The sequence below is a fragment of the Gossypium hirsutum genome, chromosome A11 (genome assembly GCF_007990345.1).
Source record: "Gossypium hirsutum isolate 1008001.06 chromosome A11, Gossypium_hirsutum_v2.1, whole genome shotgun sequence".
NCBI lineage: Eukaryota > Viridiplantae > Streptophyta > Magnoliopsida > Malvales > Malvaceae > Gossypium > Gossypium hirsutum.
Genome location: NC_053434.1, coordinates 100,293,511 through 100,306,010, shown reverse-complemented (window position 1 = coordinate 100,306,010; position 12,500 = coordinate 100,293,511). Strand labels below are relative to the sequence as shown.

Genomic DNA, 12,500 nt, shown 5'->3' with positions numbered 1-12,500 from the left:
ACAACATCAAACATCAACCAAGAATGATGCATCCATGGCCGAGTGTCATTTCCATCACATAGCAAGATTTAGACCATGGGCTAGGTAGAACTCAAGCTAACAACTAAAACATGCATGCATCTCATGGAACATCATCAAACATACCTTAGCCTAGCTACATGCATGGCCGAACCTCTTCAACCTTTCTTCTTCCTTCCTCCTTAAAATTTTTGGCCAAGGATGAACCAAAGGATGAGCATTTTTTTTTCTTTGTTTTTTTTCCTTCTAGTTTCGGCTAAATGAAGATGAGAAAGGATGAACAAAAATTTTCTCCTTTCTTTTCTTTAGCTCACGGCAATGGGGGGGAAACAACTACACACATTTTTTTTTTGTATTCATCATACTCCTTTTCATTATTTTATGCCCATGCCCCTTATTTTATTTTTTTCCTACATACCTCACTAGGCCAACATGTTCCCAACATGTTTCCACCCATAGCATGGCCAACCACTAGCTCAAATTTTGGGTAATTTGACATGCAAACCCATCATTTTCACAACATGCATTAATAGACCATTTTAAATTAGCCTATCATATTTTCACCATGTCTCATATCAATCCCTATTTAATAATTTCTCATGCAATTGGCAAAATTGGAGAATGAAACTTCCACATACTCATGTACACACATAATAAGCATAGAATATGGAAATCAATTATTTTTATGACTCGGCTTTGTGGTCCCGAAACCACTTCCTGACTAGGGTCAATTTTGGGCTGTCACAACTCTCCCCCACTTAAGAAATTTTCGTCCCCGAAAATCTTACCGGTAAATAGGTTTGGGTATCGTTCTTTCATCGAGCTCTCGGTTTCCTAAGTAGCTTCCTCGATCCCGTGTTTGAGCCATAACACCTTCACTAACAGAACCCTTTTGTTTCGCAACTCCTTCACTTCACGAGCTAGGATACGCATCTGCTCTTCTTCTTAACTCATATCGGCTTGAATTTCAACCTCTGATGGGCTAATTATGTGCGATGGATCAGATCGATAGCGTCGAAGCATCGAAACATGAAAGACGTCGTGAATCTTTTCAAGCTCAGGGGGCAAAATCAATCTATACGCAACCGGACCAATTCGTTCGGAGATTTCGTACGGCCCAATGAATCTCGGGCTCAACTTGCCCTTACGGCCAAACCTGAGTACCTTTTTCCAAGGCGAAACTTTAAGGAACACTTTATCTCCCACCTGATATTCAATGTCCTTTCGTTTCAAATCCGCATACGATTTTTGACGATCTGTGGCTGCTTTCAGACTTTCACGGATTACCTTTACTTTCTGTTCGGCATCCTTAATCAAATCAACTCCGAAAATTTTACTTTCACCGAGCTCGGTCCAAAACAATGGTGTACGGCATTTACGACCGTACAAAGCCTCGTAAGGTGCCATCTTAATACTTGATTGAAAACTATTATTGTAAGCGAATTCAATCAAAGGTAAATACCGTTCCCATGAACTACTGAACTCGAGGATGCAACATCTCAACATATCCTCAAGTATCTGAATTATCCGCTCGGATTGACCATCGGTTTGGGGGTGAAAAGCAGTGCTAAAATGCAGCTTGGTACCCAAAGCTTCTTGCAATTTCTTCCAAAATCGTGAGGTAAATCTCGGATCTCTATCCGACACGATAGAAATAGGTACCCCGTGTAATCTCACAATCTGAGAAACATACAATTCGGCTAGTTTATCCAATGAAAAATCCGTACGCACGGGGATAAAGTGAGCCGACTTAGTCAGTCTATCAACAACAACCCAAATCGCATCCTTCTTACTTGTTGACAATGGCAGTCCGGACACAAAGTCCATTGTGACTCGATCCCATTTCCACTTGGGTATCATGATCGGCTGAAGTAATCCTGAAGGCACTTGATGTTCCGCTTTCACTTGTTGACATATTAAACATCTCGAAACAAAGTCGGAGATGTCTCGTTTCATACCATGCCACCAAAACCAACGTTTCAAATCGTTGTACATTTTCGTACTCCCCGGGTGACTTGGCATTCGGCTACAATGGGCTTCGTTCAGAATCATCGAAATGAGTTTCGAACTCCTTGGAACACACAAACGACTTCTGAACCTCAAACAATCATCATCATCAATTTGAAACTCCGATTCCTTGTTCGGAGCACACTCAGCCCGTTTTGCAACCAATTCATCATCAACTTTCTGGGCTTCACGAATTTGATGAATCAATAATGGTTTGGCTTTTAATTCAGCTATTAACACATTGTCGGGTAGAACAGACAAGTGCACATTCATCGCTCGTAAAGCAAACAATGACTTCCGGCTTAAGGCGTCCGCAACCACATTAGCCTTTCCCGGGTAGTAATCAATGACAAGCTCGTAATCTTTCAACAACTCAAGCCAACGTCTTTGTCGCAGATTTAAGTCTCTTTGAGTCATCAAATATTTGAGACTTTTGTGATCCGAAAATACATGGCACTTTTCACCAAATAAGTAATGTCGCCATATTTTTAAAGCAAATACGATGGCAGCTAGTTCAAGATCATGGGTCGGATAATTTTTCTCATGTGGCTTTAATTGTCTCGACGCATAGGCCACAACTAGACCTTCTTGCATCGATACGCAACCCAACCCAAGTAGGGATGCGTCACGATAAATGACAAACTCTTTGCCTGATTCGGGTTGCACTAAAATTGGAGCTTCAGTCAAATGAGTTTTCAGTTGATCGAAACTTTTCTGACATTTCTCCGTCCATTCGAACTTAACATCCTTTTGAAGTAGCTTCGTCATTGGTGTGGCTATCATCGAGAAACCTTTGACAAATCGTCGGTAATAACCGGCGAGTCCCAGGAAGCTCCGAACTTCGATAATATTTCTTGGAGGCTTCCAGTTAAGTATGGCTGAAACTTTGCTCGGGTTAGCTCGAATACCCGATGCGGATACCACATGACCCAAGAAGCTAACCTCTCTTAACCAGAACTCACACTTACTGAACTTAGCATATAACTGCTTATCCCACAAAATTTGCAACACTAGCCTCAGATGCTCAGCATGTTCGGTCTCATCTCTTGAATAGACCTAGATGTCATCAATGAACATAACTATGAACCGATCCAAATATGGTCTGAAGATCCGATTCATCAAATCCATAAATACCGCAGGGGCATTAGTGAGCCCAAACGGCATCACTAAGAACTCGTAGTGACCATATCTCGTTCTGAAGGCAGTTTTGGGTATGTCCGAATCTCGAATTCGCAACTGATAATAGCCCGATCTCAAATCTATTTTTGAGAACACTGAGGCTCCCTTCAGTTGGTCGAACAAATCATCGATACGCGGTAACGGATATTTATTCTTTATCGTCACTTTATTCAGTTGACGATAGTCAATGCACAACCTCATGGTTCCGTCCTTCTTTTTCACGAACAATACTGGTGCACCCTAAGGTGAGAAGCTTGGTCGAGCAAAACCTTTATCCGTCAATTCTTGCAACTGAGCTTTCAACTCTTTTAACTCGGTTGGTGCCATACGATACGGCGCTATCGAAATCGGCGTAGTCCCAGGTACAAGCTCAATACCAAACTCTACCTCCCGAACAGGTGGTAAACCCGGTAATTCTTCAGGAAAAACATCCGGGTATTCACAAACCACCGGCACAGATTCGGGTTTCTTGTCTAATTCTTTGTCATCCAGTACATACGCAAGGTATGCTTCGCACCCTTTTCTTACATATTTCTGGGCCAACATTGCTGATATTACAGCTGGCATCCCCTTCAAGTCCGTAGACTCAACTCGGATTACTTCGTTATTTGCGCACCTCAAATCAATAGTCTTGCTTTTGCAATTCACAACCGCATCATGCGCGGTCAACCAATCCAAACCAAGAATAGCATCAAATTCATCAAACGGCAAAAGCATCAAGTCCGCCGAAAAACAGGAACCTCGAATTTCTAGGGGACATTTCTTACACACTTTGTCGACAAGCACGTAACGACCCAAGGGATTTGACACCCGAATTACGAACTCAGTAGACTCAATAGGTAAAGTCTTACTGGATGCTAAGGTTTCACAATGTAAGAATGAGTAGAACCGGGGTCAATCAAAGCAATTACATTAGTATCAAAGAGAGTAAAAGTACCGGTAATAACATCAGGCGAAGAAGCATCCTCGCGGGCACATATAGCATAAGCTCTAGCAGGAGCACGAGCCTCGGATCTGGTCGTAGCATCTCTAGATCCTCTCTGACCACCACCAGCATTGCCCGTATTTCCAGATGGTCTACCTCGAGCAGTGGTAGCACCCGGTTTCCCACTCTGATTTACATTCTGTTCAACAACCTCTGGCAATCTTTAATGAAGTGGTCAACCGATCCGCACTTGTAACAGGAGCGGTCAGGGAATCTACAACTCCCCGAATGCCATTTACCGCAATATCGACATTTCGTTCTGTCTCGACGTTCATTCCCAACACTGGCGACCGAAGTGCCTCGTGTACCCAAGGGGGTCGATCACGATCTCGTCTAAAAAGGCCCGAAGTGCCTCTCGACCAGCCCACACCATCTCGAAATTTCTTCGATGCCTGTTGAAGAGACTTTCCCGAAGATCTTTTACGAAACTCTCCAGTTCCCTCATCAACTTTTTGTTTTTCTTTTCTAAGCTCTTCGGCTTTACAAGCTCGCTCGTCCAGTACTACGAACTCTTGTATTTCAAGAACGCCAACGAACATTTTCATATCTTCATTCAGCCCATCCTCGAAGCGTTTACACATGATAGCCTCGGACGAAACATATTCCCAAGCGTATCTACTAAGTCTAACAAATTTTCGCTCGTAATCAGTAACTGACATGGAACCTTGCTTAAGCTCAAGAAATTCCTTCCGTTTTTGATCAACAAATCTCTGACTGATATACTTTTTCCGAAACTCAGTTTGGAAAAACTCCCAAGTTACTTGCTCTCGGGGCACAACAGAAGTCAGAGTACTCCACCAATAGTAGGCAGAATCGCGTAGAAAGGAGATAGTACACTTTAGGCATTCATCGGGTGTACAAGATAGCTCATCGAGTACCCGGATAGTGTTGTCCAACCAAAATTCAGCTTGCTCGGCATCGTCGCTATCCGTAGCCTTAAATTCAGTAGCCCCATGTTTTCGGATTCTGTCAACTGGGGGCTTATTTGACCTTATTTGGTCAGTTACCGGAGGTATTGTAGGTGCGGGGGTGGTATTAGTCGGGAATGGAGGTTGTGGAACAGCCGTATTAGTTCGAATGTATTGGTTGAACCAATCATTCATCACGCTATAGAAAGCTTGTCTAGCTTCCTCATTCGGGTTACTAGCATTAGGTTGAGAGTCCGTCGGCACTGTCCCTTGTGCGGGAGCAGGCGCTACACTCTCAAGATCATCAGCTACCTCTCGGTCGGGATCGGGATCCATTACTATAAATAAACACATTTACAATTGTCAGAAATCACCACACTATCAAGTAATCACATAAAATGGCATGTATAGCTAGACCCAACGCATTACGGTAGTCCTAGAATCGACTAAACCGTAGCTCTGATACCAATCAAATGTAACACCCCGAACCCGAGACCGACACCGGAGTTGAACACGAGGTGTTAACAGACTTTAAACCCCTTATAAAAATATTTCTCAGACACTGCCAATCTACGTACTAGTCGCTTTAAAAATCATATCTTGAGTTTCACAACTCGAAAATCAGTTTCGTGATTTTTCCCTGAAACTAGACTCATATGCCCATCTACATATTTTTTCTAGAATTTTTGGTCGGGCCAATTAGTACAGTTTATTAGTCAAAGTCTCCCATGTTACAGGGATCGACTACCCTAACCTTTGCGCATTACGACTTGGATATCTCCTTGTACAGGGCTCCAATACTGATGCCGTTTGTTTCTATAGAAACTAGACTCAGAGAGAAATCTATCCATATATGGTATGACTCCTAATTATCTCTGGTTAATTTGTAATGAATTTCCAAAGTCGGAACAGGAAATCCAGAAACCGTTCTGGCCCTGTCTCACGAGAACCTGAATATCTCTTAACATACTATCCGTATGATTGTTTCGTTACTTTCCTATGAAATTAGATTCATCAAGGTTTTTTTACATAATTTATTCACTATTTAATTCCCTTCCTACTATTTTTAGTGATTTTCCAAATCTACATCACTGCTGCTGTCAGCATCTGCCTTTAAGGTAGACTTTACCTATTTCATGGTTTCCATGATTCAACTAGCCCTTTTTGCATAAATAGCACAATTTATGAAAGTGATTAACCATCCCCATGGCCAATCCTTGTCAAGCATATCCACACCAAATGATTATAACAATATACTCAAACACATATAAGCCATTTTCGCATGGCTATCCAAAATTTATACATGTCCAAAGGGTCCACGACCCACCACAAACGGGTAGTCCTATACATGCCATTTCGAAGTTCAACCAAAATTGTACCAAAAGGGGGCTTTGATAGTGTGGGCGACTTTGACCTCAAGATCCCGAGTCCGATAGCTGGAGAACCAAATCTATAAAACAGAGGAGCAATGAAACGGAGTAAGCAATTTATGTTTAGTAAGTTTTGAGCAAGGAATTCCAGCACAATAAAAGTATAGCATTCATATAGCTAAACGGATAATTTCATATGCACAAATTTACGATATCATACTTGCTTCACATTATCAACCCTTATGTACATACACAAAAGATCAACTCAGCCAAAGGCCGGTAGCTCGTTTATCAACTGAGCGAATACTTATTTGTAAGGGCTCAACTAAATTCAAGCACATACGAAACATACCTCAATGTTGGGATGTTTCAAGAGTATTAACTGGAGTTTTACAGCAAGTTCATTCATTCCCAAATCACGTACCTTCGGAATTTAACCGGATATAGCTCCTCGTTCAAATGCCTTCGGGACATAGCCCGGTTATAGTAATTCGCACAAATGCCTTCGGGACTTAACCCGGATTTAGTAACTCGCACAAATGCCTTCGGGACTTAACCCGGATTTAGTAACTCGCACAAATGCCTTCGGGACTTAACCCGGATTTAGTAACTCGCACAAATGCCTTCGGGCTTAGCCCGGAATTAGTATCTCGCACAAATGCCTTCGGATCTTAGTCTGGATATTGTCACTTAGCACAAGCCTTCGGGACTTAGCCCGGACAGCATTCAAATAACCATGCACATTTAACAATAAATCATGGCCCATTCGTATTTCATTTTCGTTAGCAAAACTCAAACACAAGACATTTATCATTCTTGCAAATTCGGCTCAATAGCCACACAAAGAGCATGATTTTAATTTGCTCAAAACATGATCTAATCACATCATAATTTAAGCTCTTTTACTCAAGAACTTACCTCGGGTGTTGTCGAACGATTCCGATAGCTATTCGACCACTTTTTCCTTCCCTTTATCGGATTTAGTTCCCCTTTGCTCTTGAGCTTAATTAAACAAATAAATTGATTTAATCATTTGAGCATCGAAAAGAGGAACACAAGGCACTTAGCCCATATTTATACATTAGACATTAAAGTCACATATGTACGGAATCATGAATCAAACTCAACATTTTAGCTAATTTTTCCCCCTTGGCCGAATATGCATGTCTATTTTGGGGCCGATTTCAACACTTAATACATTCTACAAGTATGGTCACTTGTATTGACTAAACACCCTTTTGTTTCAAGTTCAAAACTTGGCTAATACACACATATACACACTAGTAAAGCATCCTCTCCCTTTCCATCAATTTAACACATGCATTGCTCATTAACATGCAAAAGTTATATTCGGCCTTAGCATACAACTTGCTAGCCGATTCTTCTCCATTTAGCAACCAATGCACATATGTGCTCACTCAAAAATGCTAAAAAGGAGGTTCATGAATCATCAAGCCACCATCACATGCATCATTAACAAGCTTCATATTTAGCATGCAATGGCATTAACACAAACTCCACCTAGGCCGAATCTTAACTCATCCTCATGCCTCATCACCACAACATCAAACATCAACCAAGAATGATGCATCCATGGCCGAGTGTCATTTCCATCACATAGCAAGATTTAGACCATGGGCTAGGTAGAACTCAAGCTAACAACTAAAACATGCATGCATCTCATGGAACATCATCAAACATACCTTAGCCTAGCTACATGCATGGCCGAACCTCTTCAACCTTTCTTCTTCCTTCCTCCTTAAAATTTTTGGCCAAGGATGAACCAAAGGATGAGCATTTTTTTTTCTTTGTTTTTTTTTCCTTCTAGTTTCGGCTAAATGAAGATGAGAAAGGATGAACAAAAATTTTCTCCTTTCTTTTCTTTAGCTCACGGCAATGGGGGGGAAACAACTACACACATTTTTTTTTGTATTCATCATACTCCTTTTCATTATTTTATGCCCATGCCCCTTATTTTATTTTTTTCCTACATACCTCACTAGGCCAACATGTTCCCAACATGTTTCCACCCATAGCATGGCCAACCACTAGCTCAAATTTTGGGTAATTTGACATGCAAACCCATCATTTTCACAACATGCATTAATAGACCATTTTAAATTAGCCTATCATATTTTCACCATGTCTCATATCAATCCCTATTTAATAATTTCTCATGCAATTGGCAAAATTGGAGAATGAAACTTCCACATACTCATGTACACACATAATAAGCATAGAATATGGAAATCAATTATTTTTATGACTCGATTTTGTGGTCCCGAAACCACTTCCCGACTAGGGTCAATTTTGGGCTGTCACAGGGAATGCAGCCCTAATCGGGCGGTAAATTCTGTCCAAGGCTAAATACTGGCGAGAGACCGATAGCGAACAAGTACCGTGAGGGAAAGATGAAAAGAACTTTGAAAAGAGAGTCAAAGAGTGCTTGAAATTGTCGGGAGGGAAGTAGAAGGGGTCCGACGATGCGCCCCTGTCGGATGTGGAACGGCGACAGCTAGTCAAGCTGATCAGCTTGGGGCGTAGACCGATGCGGGTCATGGCGGTGGCCCAAGCCTGGGCTTTTGATACGCCTGTGGAGACACCGTCGCCTCGATCGTAGGATCCAGCACGCGCCATCTCAGCGTGCTTCGGCACCTGCGTGCTTCAGGCGTCGGCCTGCGGGCTCCCCATTTGGCCCGTCTTGAAATAGGACCAAGGAGTCTGACATGTGTGCTAGTCAACGGGCTAGAAAAAGCGTAAGGCGCAAGGAAGCTGATTGGCGGGATCCCTCGCGGGTGCATCGTCGACCTACCTTGATCTTCTGAGAAGGGTTCGAGTGAGAGCATGCCTATCGGGACCCGAAATATGGTGAACTATGCCTGAGCGGGGCAAAGCCAGAGAAAACTCTGGTGGAGGCCCGCAGCCTGACTTGCAAATCGTTCGTCTGACTTGGGTATAGTGGCGAAAGACTAATCGAACCGTCTAGTGTCACGGGCCAGAGTTCAAAGCCCGTGACCATCGAACCAAATGCATCGGATAGAGGTCTATTAATTAGATGGGGATCATTTAGCCTATGAGAGCTGGCCCGATTCAAGGAACTGTTGGAGAAGCCTGTCAGATTGAAGCCTGGTTGGCCCGATAGCGAAGATATGACAACTTAGGCAACTATGGTAACTAATCTTTAAAGATAGAGGGAATCATATCTTGTAAAGTTTAGATAGGATTTGATATGGCAATATCTTGTAAAATCCCTTAAATCATGGGATTTTTTAATCTCGTCCGTCGATGTAATTGTATCTTGACTGTCGGTTTTAGGGGAGCTCAAGTATAAATAGAGAGCTCCCCCTCATTTGTACTCACTCTATTCATTGTTTCATTATTCTTTGTGAATAAGAGAATAGAGAGCATTTACTCAAACACTTTACGAGCGTCCCTTTTTGTTGTTCTTTTTAAGCTTCTTTAGCATAAGTTTGCCTCCGCTGTATGAGTTGGTGCCTTGGAGGAGTTCTTAAGGAATCCTTATTCGAGTAAAGGCTAACTTGGGTGAGTTTGGACGAGCAAATCGCCTAAGGTCACACGGATTGCGAGATGAAAGGTCTAGCCCCGTGACAAGTGGTATCAAAGCTGTTGGTTCAAAGGCACTGTTGGTATGTCGAAAGAAGAGTTCAAACAAAGGTGGGCGAGAAAGTCTTTGAGGGAGATGCTGTCGGCAGTAGAGGTACGCGTGGGTAAACTTGAGGAGTCCATGGAGGACGTTAAAGAGTCTGACAATACTCGTGGGGAAAGCATTGAAGACATGAAGGAACAGTTCAGGGACTTTGTGACCACGTGTCTAACTTCCCAAAGGGATAACGTGCAAGAGTTGCTAGATTTCCAAAGGAAGAAGCTGACAGAGAGGAACAATGCTCTCGAAGCCATGGTGAAGGCTTTGAAGGAGGAAACAATGGCCACGATGCTGGCTTTAAGCATAAGAATAGAGGAGCTCGAGGGAGAGCTGGCCTTGTGTCGAGTAGCGGTGGGGGAAAGAGTATGTCTCGAAGCCGAAAGAGTTTGTGGGGACAAGGTCTACATGTGATGTGGACAATTTCTTGTGGAGGACGGAAAACTACTTTCGTGTCAAAGGCATCATGGATGATGCGGGTAAGGTACAAACTGCTTCATTATTTCTTACTGATATTGCACTTTTATGGTGGCGAGGTAGGACCACAGATAAAAGGCAAGGTGAGATTGGAACATGGGAGAAGTTCCAATCCGAGTTGAAGGGACAGTTTTACCCGGAGTTTGCCGAGGAAGAAGCTCGGGCAAAGTTGCAAGGGATAACGCAACGGGGCACAATGGGGGAGTATGTTCGTGAGTTCAAGAAACTCATGCTGCAAGTTTCGGATGTGATCGAGAGAGAAGTAATGCTTGCTTTTCAAGAGGGATTGAAGCCGTGGGTCAGGCAGGAGGTGGAACAAAGAGGTGTCCAAAAGCTGTTGGAAGCCATGACGGTAGCAGTATCCGTGGTTAAGCTTGGTCTAGGGAAAGACAAGCTTGGATCTTCCAAGTCCGAGGAAAGGGGCGTATGTGAAGGGAATCACAAGAAAGATATGGATGAGTATCGCAATAGCAACGGCAACAATAGTGGTAATGGGAAAGCACGAGTTGGGAAGAAGAAACCCAAGAGGAAAAGGGACAAGCTGAAATGCGACGGTCCACATATATTGAAGAAATGTTTGATGAAATCCGCGCTTAGGAAGAAGCCGGTGGGTAAGGCCTTGGGACTTGGTTCGAGTGCAAGCGGTGTCAAAGCCAAGGAGGCCGAAAGCGAGAAGAAGCCAGTCGAGTGCTTCTTATGTCATAGTCCGGATAGGTTGTGAAAGTGTTCGAGGAAGTCTGTTATCAATGGGAATGATCGATCAGATACGGAGCCCAGGAAGCTTGGTTCGAGCAAGGGAAAAGCCGAAGCTAAGAGGGCAAAGAGGAGCAAGTCTGTCATCGAAGGGAACGATGGAGCAAACAAGGAGCCCAAGAAGCTTGGTTCGAGAAAGGGTAAAGCCGAAGCCAAGAGGGCTAAGAGGAGCAAAAAGAAGCGAGTAAAGTGCTTCTTGTGCCGTGGTCCGCATGAGTTGCAAAACTGTCCAAAGAAAGCCGTAGTAAAAGGAAAGGCAACGTCCGAGCATGGTGAGTCGTCGGAGGGGCTTCCACCTAAGGAAGAGGTGAGTTTGTCATCAGACTTAGAGGAAGAATTTGCGATAAAAAAGTGAAGCTAGGACCAATGACGCTCGAATTGAGTGAAGCGTCGGAGTTGGCCGAGTCATCGACAAGGCTTCCACCTATGAGAGAGGTGGGTGGTGCATCGGACTTTAAGGAAAAAGAAGTGATGCATGTGGGACAGTTGACCCGAGTAAATGTAAAGGTACATTCGAAACATTCTGATAGTGTTTTGCATTCTAACTTGTGTACTTGGCGAAACGTAAGAGCCCTTTCGAAGTTCTTGAGCAAGGAGGCCGAGAGACTGTGGGCAAAGTGAAGCCAAATGTTGTGAATTATGAAGATTTTGTTCGAGAGAAGTTAGAATGTGGGCAAGGGAGTGACATAACTCCTTGTCATCGAGATGTACAAACAAGTAAGACGGCTCGAGTTAAGAAGCGATAGAAGCCGAGGCAAAAGTCCCGAAGGAAGAGAAGAGCTAAGGCAACGAGTAGGATCCAAGGCGAATCAAGTCCGTGCCATTTGGAAGTCGCAACGAGGACGTTGCAAGAATGGGTGGGGGAGAATGTCACGGGCCAAAGTTCAAAGCCCGTGACCATCGAAGCAAATGCATCAGATGGAGGTCTATTACTTAGATGGGGATCATTTGGCCTACGAGAGCTGGCCCGATTCAAGGAACTGTTGGAGAAGCCTGTCAGATTGAAGCCTGGTTGGCCCGATAGCGAAGATATGGCAACTAAGGTAACTATGGTAACAAATCTTTAAAGATAGAGGGAATCATATCTTGTAAATATTAGATAGGATTTGATATGGCAATATCTTGTAAAATCCCTTAAATCA

The 12,500-nt window shown here is 43.2% G+C and overlaps 1 pseudogene; it reads left to right on the top strand.

The window, feature by feature from the left end:
- Positions 1-8,668: 8,668 nt before the first annotated feature.
- The window catches only part of LOC121210291 (uncharacterized), a 6,633-nt pseudogene continuing 2,801 nt past the window's right edge, over positions 8,669-12,500 (top strand).